Source organism: Apodemus sylvaticus, chromosome 14 (assembly GCF_947179515.1).
Source record: "Apodemus sylvaticus chromosome 14, mApoSyl1.1, whole genome shotgun sequence".
NCBI lineage: Eukaryota > Metazoa > Chordata > Mammalia > Rodentia > Muridae > Apodemus > Apodemus sylvaticus.
In genome coordinates this window covers 38149064-38162079 of record NC_067485.1, presented here as the reverse complement: position 1 = coordinate 38162079, position 13016 = coordinate 38149064, and the positions used below count along the sequence as shown (strand labels likewise).

General features: G+C 42.8%; 1 long non-coding RNA gene across 2 annotated transcripts in view; it reads right to left on the bottom strand.

The window, feature by feature from the left end:
* Positions 1-13016, bottom strand: part of LOC127665154 (uncharacterized) — a 191761-nt gene that overhangs the window by 82324 nt on the left and 96421 nt on the right. For both annotated transcript variants that reach the window (XR_007973324.1, XR_007973323.1), the window contains exon 3: positions 10588-10685. This is a non-coding gene — a long non-coding RNA (uncharacterized LOC127665154). The remainder of the gene's footprint in view (positions 1-10587; positions 10686-13016) is intronic.

The following is a 13016-nucleotide window of genomic DNA, read 5'->3' as shown; positions in this document are numbered from 1 at the left end:
GCACACACTATACAGTGAGCTACACAAAATACAGTATTGTTTAAGGAGAAGACCAGAAATGTGTGTGTGTGTGTGTGTGTGTGTATGTATACATATACACACACATACCCAGAATCTTCTTTAGATTATATGACTACAAGATTATTTTTGTTTGCTTTTCTTTTGCTTTATTACCTTTTCCATGATTTTGACAATGAGCATGAATTGCCATATAGTTAAAAGTTAGAGTTAAAATATCAACTAACTAGACCCTTCCCCAAGAGCTCCCAGGAACTAAACCACCAACCAGAGTACACATAGAGGGACCCATGGCTCCAGCCATGTACCTAGCAGAGGATGGCCTTATCTGGCTTCAAAGGGAGGGGAGGCCTTTGGTCCTATGGAGGCTCAGTGCTCCAGTGTAGGGGGATGCTAGGGCAGTGAGGTGGGAGTGGGTGGGTCGATGGGGGAGCATGCTCATAGAGACAGGGGAAGGGAGATGAGGTGGGGTGGGTTCGGAGGGGAAATTGGGAAAGGAGACAACATTTGAAATATAAATAAATAAAATAACCAATTAAAATAAAATTACAGTTGAGAAGCAGGTGTAACTTAAACTTGCTATCCCAGTTATATGGAGACTCAACTCTGAGTATCACTTGAGCCCAGGCATTCATGGCAGCTGGGAAAATCCATCAAGATCTGTGTTTCCTTAATAATAATAATAATAATAGTAACTTATATGTTGCTTGATCTCTACTGCCAACTTGATGAGATCTAAACCAACTAAAAGATAACTAAGAGACAAACAGAAGAGAAGCTCTCTAAGAGCATTTCCAGAAAAGGTTAATTGTTTTTCTATAGCATACAAAATGCTATATGTAGACAGCACCATCCCATAGCACATCCCAGGAGCCAAGGCCTAAACTGAATGAATAGGAGAAAGTGAACTAAGCACGGCCACCCATCCCTTGCCGATTCCTAACTGCAGATGCAGTGTGACCACTTGCTTCATTCATAAACCCTCCCAAATATGAGCCAATAAGCCTCCCTCAGTTAGTTGATACTTGTAAGCATTTTGTTGCAGCAAGATGAAGAGTAACACGCACACACACACACACACACACAGAGAGAGAGAGAGAGAGACAGACAGACAGACAGAGAGAATGAGAATAATGATTTTAGTTGGTAAACAAAAATAATATTTAGAGATTGCCATTCATGAAAAATGAAAGTGGCCCATGTTCTCAGCCGTACAGGGATGGAGCTTGTAATGTTCCATGAGAGTATTTCTTCCCAGATGCATCCTGTAACTGTGCCTGATACCATGGAGAGGGGGCTGGAGATGTAGCTCTATGGTGGAGCACCTTCCCAGAATGCGCACAGGATTGTTTACTCATCATCTAATGCATTTGTGCACAGGGTTGTTCTTTCCACAACAAATTCCCTTCAAGGAAGTCTTTCATCATTGTTTGCACCTGGGAAAGTAGTTATACTACGAGCAAGTTTCAACCCTATTTTGAGTCTTAATCTTTCAAGGGAACTTAAACCACTGACTCTAGGCAACTACAGACCAGAATGCTCCATTCTTCCTCTCTGTGCCCACCCCCACACTCCATGTGGGGCTATGCCTCCAGCTAGCTGCATCTGGCTGCCTTCTTTCTCAGTACACAGGCTTGCCTCTGAAACGCCGCCCTCAGACCAAGATGGCAGCAGCACTGCCTTTGATTTCTTGGCTGCTTTATTCCACTTGCAGAACAGCATCCTCAGTTCAAAGGCAACTTAAAGGTTTCAGACACACAGCTCTGTGTCAGATGCGAGTCCAGGATATTTACAAGCACCACAGGAAACAACTGCATGTGTGGTATCACCAGAGAGTAAACCAGTGTGTCAGAAGTCTGGATGATACTCATTGCAGATGTCACGTGACACTTGAGTAGCTCAGCAAACAGTCCAGGCCGGGACCAGGGCAGGAAGTGGAAGCTGGAAACAGCCCACGACTGCAAAGGGGAAAATGAGTGGTGGTAACGTGAAATGAAAGAGAGACGCTTGACATTTTTCTATTACCAAACCAGGCAATTAAAACATTAAATGTGAAATCTGAGGCACTGTAAATTTCCTAATATGGTAAAAGGACTAAGCTTCTAAAATGATGTTTTCTCATCTTTCAACATATCAAAGAACATGCCAAAACCTCAAGGAAACATTTCCATTTTGAAAACAAATAGACAACACACATCCACATTCTATTAATAGTGTTGTCTTGCCCTAAAGACCCCGCGTCCTTAGGCAAAATCCCACTGTAGTTTACACAAATCTTAATATTATTGAAAAGTCCCATCCAAAATCAACTGGATATGTGCAGGTCCACTGGGTGGGACTGAGGGAAAAGTAACAGAACCCTTTCTGGTTTTTTCCAGAGACTGAATGTAATTTTTCTCACACCTAAGAACTCTGCAAGCAGGTTCCACAGCTGCAGAAGCACTTCCTAAGAGATGAGGTTGGCAATACATGCTTAGGTACAAGCCAATGCCACAAAATTGAGAGGAGCTAGGAGGCTGTATGTAAACTTCAAACAGAAAAGCCTATAGAAAGTTAACAGGATAAGCAAAGCAGATAAAAGATGTCAACTTCCAACCACACACCCCTGTCCCTGCCACCAGGAAAAGGTGTGGGGAAAGGCAAGCTGCTGTTCTGGGCAGCAAGCCTGATGCTTGGGGTAAACACAGAATTACAGAGAACACAGATTCTGACCCACCCTCCAGTGCGTCTATCTTTAAGGAGTTAGAGAGCAGGATAAAAAATTTAAAAAAGAAACATAATAAAGAAAAAAGATTATTTATTCAATCCTAAAAAGATCTATCATGAAGATGGTCAGGCTAATCCCCATGCCTTTGTGTTACAAGCTCTGAATCATAAACTCCGTGATGGCTCCACAGAGGTAACTGAAGACCCTGCTTCATCCAGTCATATCCCCACACACTTGAGCTGTTTGCTGAGTAAGGAGAGTGTCACTGTGACATCTGCAATGAGAATCATAGGACACACTGGTTTATTCTTTGGTAATACCACACATGCAAGACACCAACTGAAATATAATTAGAAAGAAAATGTAATGGGTCTCCCTTCTAAGCTCCAAGTTCAAATCCTGTCTCAGCTATTCTCCATGCTATTTAAACTGATGAAGTGAATTCACTTCTGTTTCACAGTACATTTTATTGACAAGCACTGCATTGCAGGCTGTCTTCTGGCCTTTATACAATTCTGAATGCCATTTATTTAACCCAACAATAAACAATAGCAGTTGGTTCTGTTAATAGACACACTTTAATGAGTGGAGAAACTGTGGCACAATTTATGATTCAGATTTTAGTGGTCTGACTCCAGAGTGTGGTCTGAAGGTCTAGGAGGCCTCGTGCCTCGCGATCAATGGCCTATTTTTCAGTGAGATGGACACGAGGCAACAGCGCAGAGCCTGGCATTTAGCAGGGGCTGAATAATTCATCTCCCCACTCCCACTTCTTCCGGCTCTCGCTCCCCCCACACCACGAGACGCTGGAAGCAAGACTCCACACACACCAAAAGGCAGCTGTGTCAATCTGTGAGGGCTGCAAAACTGCAGGGCAAGCTGGAAACCGAGGCTGCCTGTGTCCCCTGAGGCCTGGGACAAGAGCTGGAACTCAGGCAGGATGTTCGGTGTTACCACACAGCCTCTGTTTGTCAGACTCTGCACTCCACGCACAACAAACCCAGAACCAAGCGAGCTTAGAAGCAACTACGTATGTCTGTGTCAAAGGAACACCATTCCCACATAGGCACATAACACATCTAAAAGTTAAATCATTCCTACTGCAGAGGAAAATAATCTACTTTTTCCAGAGGCTTCCACTATCTAGAAATTGGCAGGCTTCCTGTACCAGGCTGCAGCTTGCTTTCAGACAGTCCAGAGACTGCTGGGAGCTGTAAGACAAAGTCTCTTTTGAAAATTATTAAGAACAAATTAGGCTCAGGGGCCCGGGGGAGCTGTGTTGTAAAACAGGAGAAAATTTTGTTTTCCATCTCTTTGGTTGCATTTCCATGAACTAATGACATTAAAAGGGGAGACTGGGACTATTTTTGTTATCTTGGTTGAAATCTAAAATATCACTGAGGAAAGTGCAAATGTTATCAATTAGACGATTTCATTAGTAAGGCAAGTGCTGACTTGCACAAAATAGGGGACTCAGTACCAGTGAGTTTTCCCCATGCACAAATTAGTGCCTGTTACTTAGGAGTTGTCACACAATACAGAGTAGGAATGCTGCCTAACACACAATAATTTATTCCCTAACTAATAAAAACCCTACTTTTCCCCCCTAGTCCAAGAACATTATTTTATTGTCTGAAAATATACTGCTGCAATTGAGTCTCTGATTGTCATTCTGACCCCAAGAACTCACTAACACGGTTTAAAAGTCACTTACAAAGGAAAGCTGAACTCTGATCTCAGCCTGCCAAACCTCGCAAAACTCCAGGATTTCGATCCATTTTGGGGAGGAAAACCAACATCTCTGTAGGGCTGTTGTGCCCAAGCCTGGTGTTTCTGCGTTATAAATGCATCACTCGAGTGACAGATTGCAGAGACTCACAACAGCGCCAGGTGCGCACACCACGAATCCAGTTCTTCGTATGTTTTCATTGCTTTTTAGCACAACCAAGGGAGGTAAGCGAAGGAGGCCTCTTCATAAAATGTTCATTCGAAATGGCAGTTTGCTAGCAGAGAAACAAAACTGGCATCCCCCAACTTGTTCAACCATGTAGTCTCTGGGCGTGAACTCTGCCTATCGACATCAAATGTGAGCCACATTCAGGCCCACGGCTCAGCCCAGGGGGACATAGGGAGAGAATGCTGGATGCAGAAGGAAACGCTGCCTACACAGAAGCAGGGCGAGGAACTTTCTCAGGCTTGGTGGACCTGGAGGAAGCAGTTCTCTCTACTTACAGTATAATCCATGGCCTCTAGCCTGGGAAGGTATGCCATCATCTCTTTGGCCAACTCCAGGGCCCTTAAAATGAGAGGGCGTAAGCTGGTACAGCGCATGCCCACCCCGCTCCCAGTCATCAGAAGATGTGAGCCTCAGAAAAAGAGCTTCGAACAACAAGCTGGAAAAGACAATAGCACCTACCTCCAGACAGTGAGAAATAGCCTTAGCCTAAGGATGGAGGCCACCCATGCTCAGTGTAGATAAGTGGGAACAGTCTCTGTGTGGCCAATGGAAGACCTGCAGCTCCAGCTGCACACAGAAGCACTGGGTGGCCTCTCTTCCAGCCGTTCCAAATGGTTTCAGGGCTAAAGCCACTGCTGCTGGGTGGTACTCTTAAATGTAGAGAATGGAGGGAGGAACTCACAGGGCTTGGGGTGAGCTCCCATCCTCCATTTAGGTGGTACCATTCTCGGGCTTTAGGAAATTATCCAGAGATCTCAGCGATGACTCCACTAAAACAGCTGAGCCTGCCTGCTCACCATCCTGTAGCAGGAAGAGCCCAGGCCAGCCGACTACAAAGCTGCAGAGACTCCCTGTTCCTAGGCTTCTGAGAGCAAGAGCCTAATTATTGCCACTTGGTGAAAGAGGGAGAGACATTCCAAACTCAGTCAGAAGACAGAAGCCTTGCCCACACTACACAAAGCCCCTGCAAGCAAGCGCTCCCTATAAAAAGACCAGGCAGCAACTTAAAACTGCACCAGCAACATGAATTCACAAAACTTTATTGACTGATTTCTAAGTGAATTTCTAAAAGAATCTTAGCAATGGGGTGGCAGGAGGTGTATATGCCTGTATTTGCTCTCCCTCAGACGCCATCATTGTCAAAGAACTGCCCAAAGGAAATGTTCACTTCATATGAGAAACTGTTTCTGATTTCCATGTACATAGTGTTTCTTCATTTGCTTACTTGTGTGACTGGGGTGGGGGTGTTGAGGGGTGGAGCACATGGCTTTGTTTTTCTGAGATGGGGTTTTTGTGTGTACTAGTCCTGGCTGGTTTTAAGCTCTAGGCCCTCCAGGCTCCCCAGTGCTGAGACCACTGGCATATACCACTATGCCTTGGACATTTAATTATATATATATATATATAGGATGCTGGACATATAAGAAGGCTCTGGATTATCAGAAAAGTCATAAGGTTGAAATCCATATTTACTTGCATTGAGTCCTCAGAACCAAGTAACCCCTCATCTGACTGAACCTGACATTAAGTTATTTTTTAAGAACATATATTTTTATGTATACATGCACACACATATAAAAGGCACAGTTATGAGCAATAAATGAAGAATCTCAGGGAGAACACAGTATAGAAAAATTAATACCGCAGAGCCTCAGAGATGACTCAGCAGGTGTAGGTGCTTGCCAACAATCCTCGTGACCTAAGCTAGATTCCTGGGACCTGTATGTTGTAAAGGGAAAACTGACTCCTACAAATCATCTTGTGACTTCCAAATGGGACTCGGGGCATGCATATATATGCATGTAGGTGTATATGCATCCAATAAATAAACTATAGTAAAAGTTTTTAAAGAAAAAAACAAGCATTATACCTGCAGTGCTGGGTACAGCAATAAAAATTCATGCAAAACCAAAATGGACAGAGATAGTAAAATTAAGTTGAAGTCATCTGACATCAAGATCTCTGGCATGGAGGTTGAAAGGGCTCTGCTAGCCTTGATTCTCTGCGGAACCTTCATCAGGTCGGGCTTTGCCTCTGCTGTAACATCTGCAAAATGGAGATAACACTTCCTGCTACCTACCTCAGAGAGCCCTAAGACGATTAGATACTGAAAGAAAATCCTCAAAGCCCTTTGAGTTTCTCATAAATATGAGACATGCAATGTAATAAAATACCAGCACTCTCTACAAGAGTCTGAAAGACTTGCAGCTGCAGAAACAGGAAACACATGCCAGCCAGCTATGACTGACAGGGCAGCCAGCTATGACAGGGCAGCCAGCTATGACAGGGCACACCCCTGGAGGCACGAGCTGGATATCAGGGAGACTCACAGGAGAGAGCCAGACGGCTCTGTCCCCATCTCCTAGGGACTATATGGGGGAAGAAAACTTGGAAATTCACATCTATTTGAGACATAACAAAACACCCAGGGTAAAAATAAGGAAAGAAAAACAGTCCTGTTTCAACATTCTACCCAAAATCCTTAAAGATGAAATTCCTAACTCTTGCTTAACTCGAGATGGACAAGGAGACAAGTGGAAACATGGTGTCGTCCTGATAGCGCTTCTGGCTTAGAGAAGTTTCTTAGAGAATAAAGTTAGTACTCTGGGGATGGCGGGGAGGGTAGCAGTTAACAGTTATGTGCATCTCCTTGCTACTACCAAATCCTAAAGAGAAGCAACCTAAGGGAAAACAGGTTTATGGTGGGCATGGTGGGTTCTGGGGATCTAGTCCATCACTGTGCCCTGGAGAGGGCAAGAATGAAGCAGCTGGGTACATGCCCATAGCTGGGTACAGGCTTTCAGCTGCCTGGGGAAATTAGAAAGAGAAAAACAAGAGTAGGGGAGAGGAAGGGCCTGCCTGTCACTCCTAAGGCATCCCACCACCACCCACTCCCTCCATAGAGGCTTCCCCTCCTAAAGGTCCCACATCCTCCATCAGTTTGGGCCAAGTCTTTAAACACATGCCTGGGGAGGAGCAGCAGATTATAGCCAAACCACAACAAAGGCGGAAGGGTGACCACCCCTGACACACACACAGCAAAAAGACATACAGCGTAGAAGACATTCCCGTTTAATCAATCTATATTGGAAACAAACGCTGTAGTTGCTATACTCAGCGTACCTGTGGGGCTATAAAGAAACTAGAATGAAGAGGTTAAATACACATATATAGCAAGATATTCAGAATTATTGAAACCTAACAGTTTGATCAATTAATTAAGAACGTTATGGACTTACAGACATGGCACTACAGAAAAAAAAATTTACTAGGAGCTATGTGTCAAGCTAAGATAAAAAACAATAAATAATATCCAAGTCCTTGTTCTCATTAAACCCAGAGCCTAGAAAAGGCTCTGACAAACTAAAATATTGATACAATCTGGTAGGATTTTGAGACAAGTATAAAGAGAGAGCTGGGGGCGAGCAGGGGGAATTGGTCTTCACTCTGCCTAGAGTGGGAGCAGGCTAAGGAAAACATCAGAGGATCTGAAGCTTGCGAAGCAGCAGTATTTCACTAGTACACAAAGAAAAGGCAATTCCACATGTCATCATATGTGTAGTTTTAAAAAAGACCTAGTTAAATGAAGCTGTGCAGCCCGCCGGGGAGGCCTTCAATGCAAGGTCCTTGTACGAAACTGAATACCATATGACAGATTTTTTTTTTGAAAGGAGACTTGAAAAATAACACACACTAACACACACACACACACACACACACAGAGTGATATATAACTATAGATTACTGGTAACTCTGGGGCAGTTCCTCAGCTTACAATGCCTTGTTTTGTCCTCTTAAGTGAGTCTTTCTGCCTCTCCTAGAAGCTCAAGGCCAGTGCCGAGTCCTGAGTGAGCATGACTTGCCCTCTGGCTTCTCTAGCTCCATTCCCACGCATCTCTGACTTCTATAGAATGGCCTTCACAACTAGGTCCCTATGAATCTGATGTTTTTCTCAAGTCCTGGCCCACTGTTCTCTCTCCTCCCTCTGCTACCTGAACCAGTTTTCTCCATGCACGCAGAGGTCAAAAAACAATTTGCAAAAACTCTATTCCCTCCTTCTACCATGTTGGTCCTAACTCAAGAGAGTCAGAGTAGGCAGCAAACACTCTTATGAGAGTACCCACCTCTCCAAGCCTGGAACGTGACTTTATGGTGAAAACCTTCTGGGTATGATTTATGTAGCTATCTTGAGATAGGGAGATGTTTCTGAGTTATACCATGAGAATGCTTTTTTTAGGAGGGAGGCAGCAGGTAATCAAACTAAACACAGTCAAAGGGATCCAAGAGAAGGAAATTTTTAAAATGATTCAGCAACAAAGTTAGCATTGTCAGCTTCCAATGGGGTCTGAAAGATGGGGAAAGGGCTCCCGCCTGGACAACTTGCAGTGCCTCAGCATCATAATCTTGGTCTGGAATCAAATCAGAATTAATTTCTCAGAGAGTTATTTAAAAAAAAATGCAAAATTAGCAAAGAGTCATCTCCTAAGTGATCTCAGGGGCCACCATCAACAATTGCCAGTCCTGGTCAGATGGAAAACTATACCAATGGCTAAGAAGATGAAGCTTAAATGGAGGCCAAACAGAACAGCTCCTTAGATCTAAGGAACAGGAACTCAACTGAAAACCAGTCAGGTTAACACAAAATGGACGGGAGAGTGCTGAACACTGGCAGGAGTAGGACAACACAGAAAAGATCTGGGTCCGAGTATCGGTGAAAATAAGAGACACACAAAAGCTCAAAGGTCATGAGGGACCCACAAGATCACTGGTAGACCAGTCACTGCATTTAGACTGCTGGTTGGATAGGAGAAGAGGTAGGTGGTGAAGGAGATGGAAAAATATTTAAATGGATCCATCTCCACAGAGCTAGCTCAAAATCTAGCACCAGGTCATCTAATCAGAGACACAAAGGAAAACAGCAGTGGGAATATTCTAGAAACAAAGCACACAGGTTATGAAATGCTAAGAAAGGCTGGCACATGCTTTAAGACAGCAAGTGAACAAACAGGATTAGACTCACTTCACAAGGATGGAAACAGTAAGGTGTAACAATCATAGACAACTAGTCAGCCAACTGAGAGGAACAAGCCAGCAAAGGGAATCTGATAAAAGACAAATGGAAAAACGGAAACATGGAGATAGACTAGAGAAGGCTTTGATGGATGGGGCAATTTGGGAATAGGGAAGGACAACTGATCAGATCTGGGACAGGAGATACCTGATGCCAACAGTCTTTGAAATACTAAGCTCAAATATGTCCAGTAGAACACACAGAAAGAGTCTATCTCTTGCTATGCTGATTATAATGTGTAGATTGGAGTGACAGTGAGAATATGTTAGAATCTGAAATTCTACAGAGTGTCATAAATATTTGAATGTTGAACAACTCATCTGCTATGAATTCTCTCATCATCTTTCTTCTGATTCATCACTATGAAAAGGACCTGAAATTTTAACAGCCTCAAAGCATAATATTTAGGCTGTATTCAAATTTCACTTAACCACTCACAAGAAAAAATCCACATCTCCTCCAGTTTCAGACAAATGTCCTAGAAATTCCTAAGATGTATCTCAGTTGGTTGAATACTTGCACAAAGGCCTGCGTTTAAACCTCAGCACTGCTTAAACTGTACATGGATAAGCATTGAATCACAGCATTAGGGAGCTGAGGGAGGAGTCGTCAGTTCCAAGTCATCTTCAGCTAACAAGCTAAAGACCAGCCTGGGAACATGAGAACCTATCTGTCAAAGCAATGAAGTAAAAGTGTATTGGGGAGGGGGGGGAGCAGGGAGAGAAAGGAAGGGAGGAAGGAAGGAAGGAAGGAAGGAAGGAAGGAAGGAAGGAAGGAAGGAAGGAAGGAAGGAAGGAAGGAAGGAAGATTCAGGGGCAGGTGGATCTTACATACCACCAAGCATGTAGTTGTTCTCCTCCTCCTTCTCCTCCTCTTCCTCCTCTTCTTGAGGAAATCCATGTCAATAGGACAATGAAAACACCACCTATGGACTGAAGACAGGTGACAAAGGGTTCAGTTGTGACCTCAGGAAATGTCTTGGTTATGAAGAAAGCATCACAATCATGACCTACAAAGGGCACTGAGTTATACATGGCTAGGGAAGCAAGTACAGATTTCTAAAGGAGAAAATAAAATCAGTGTTCATAAACCTGGATCACATATAGTGGAGAATCTGAGGGAAAATTAATAAAGACACATTTATCAGGGAAACAAGATGTGCTAATCATGTTAGAAAGACTCATTCAAACCCTATGACAATTAATCTTGTCAATCATGTCAACTTGACTGGATTTAGAATCACCTCTAGACTTGCCTAATGGTGGCATTTTTAGAGACGTTAACTGATCAGGGATAATTTGGCCTCAGCCTCCCAAAGGATTTTCTGAGGAAGGGGGGCTGGATTATGTTCTCAGGGAGTTATAAAATGCATACATGAGAGTTAAGTGGTTATCCGAGGCAAGAAATGAGAAACAGAAAGGGCAGTATTGTGAGTCTTTCACTGGACATGGAAGTATGAGGGAGATGGAAACGCTTGAGTTGAGGATTAGGGAGTAGGAGGGAGGTATCTAAGCAAATATGAAGGCAATTCCAAGGGATTAAAGTAAAATAAAGACGCATAGGGCATGAAGGAAGGAAGGAGGAAATGGGGGGAAGGAGAAGAAAGCAGGGAAGAGCAGGGAAGGATGAGCAAAATGAAGGGAAAAGGGAAGGAAAGAAGGGAAAGGATGGGAGGAGAATGAACTAAAGACGGGTTAATTTGGGAAATGAATCTCCCAAAGACCTGTCAACTTGAGGCAAGACTGGCAGTGGCACAACATCCCTTGGGAGGCTGTGGCCAAGTGTGTGCAGTGAGACTCAAGGTGGGCTAGAAGTCGTTTATCCAAACAAAGTAGACAGAATAAGCTGGTAAACATGGAGAAGCCATTTAGAGTAAGAATTCAGGGCTAGGGGTTAAGGACATTTGGGGATTTCTTGACCATACATCATAGCTTTTAATTTTTGTGACGTACTATCAGAAAAAGATCCAAACTGAAGAAGTTGGATATACTTCAGAGATGAGATTAGATTTATACAGGAATGACAGATCTTAACCTATTCCAAAGACAAATATTCAGCCATCAAAAGCCATTTAAACATATCCAAATGTTCATTGCAAGGTCACTCATAGCAGTAAACAGTTCTGTAGAATTTGACTATGTATATAAATTATGATTAACAAATCAACTAAATTTGCTGGCATTATGTACAAAGAATGAAAAGGGATGAGGAAGGAAGGAAGGAAGGAAGGAAGGAAGGAAGGAAGGAAGGAAGGAAGGAAGGAAGGAAGGAAGGAAGGAAGGAAGGAAGGGGAAGGGAAAATAAAAGTCTTCAATTACTCTATAAGATCTGAGATTTATGCCTTCTAACAACTATAATAAGAGAAACATCATCCATGCTCACAGTAGGACCAGAACCACATGCATTGCAAGTCTGCATGTCAAAGAGCCTTACAAGATTTCTGAAGCTAAGAAAGCAAACCAAGTGATCTCCTTGGTGGCCTTCAAGCTTCTAGTAGATAATATGAAGCCAGAGGCATCTCGAAGATCACAAAGATAGACAAAATGGAGTTTGGCAGTAATTGGTGTTAAATGATATGGATTTGGCAAACATCTGAAAACATCTACCAATTGGGTCCTATATGCCAACTCAGATATTTCAATGGCTATGTTGGAAATGAAAGATTACAGTGCTGTCCTTTTTTCCTATACTACTCTCCAGGCAATTAATCTAAATCACAGAGGAAAACAAAAAAAAAAAAGTTTTTTTAAAGAAATATAACCCCAGAATAAAGATTTAATGCTCTTCACAAATTTATGTGGTAATAATAACTTCAATATTTAATATATATGAAATAGTACTATTTGGATCTCATAAATACAAACACACACACGCACACACAAATACCCATCAATATCATCACCGATTTCATCTTACAGAAACATAAAGCAAAGTTACGTCATCCAAGGTTACTCACACATCACATGGCAGAGCCAAGATCTGGATCCAACAGAATAACTGCAGTGTCTCGCACTCAATCTGCTACTATCCATATTGGTTCCCATACACATGTTCCAACACACCACTTATTTTTTAAAGTAAACTATTGTTAAAGACAGTAAACACTGTCTATGACATAAGTGTTTTTTGATTATTTTGAAAATCTCCAAGAGGACCAGACACAAACAAACCCAAAGAGAATGGTAACACACATGACTTTCTAAGGATAGCTTAAAGAGAGATTCCATATTGATATAAAGAAATCTTGACCATGTAGGGTGGCC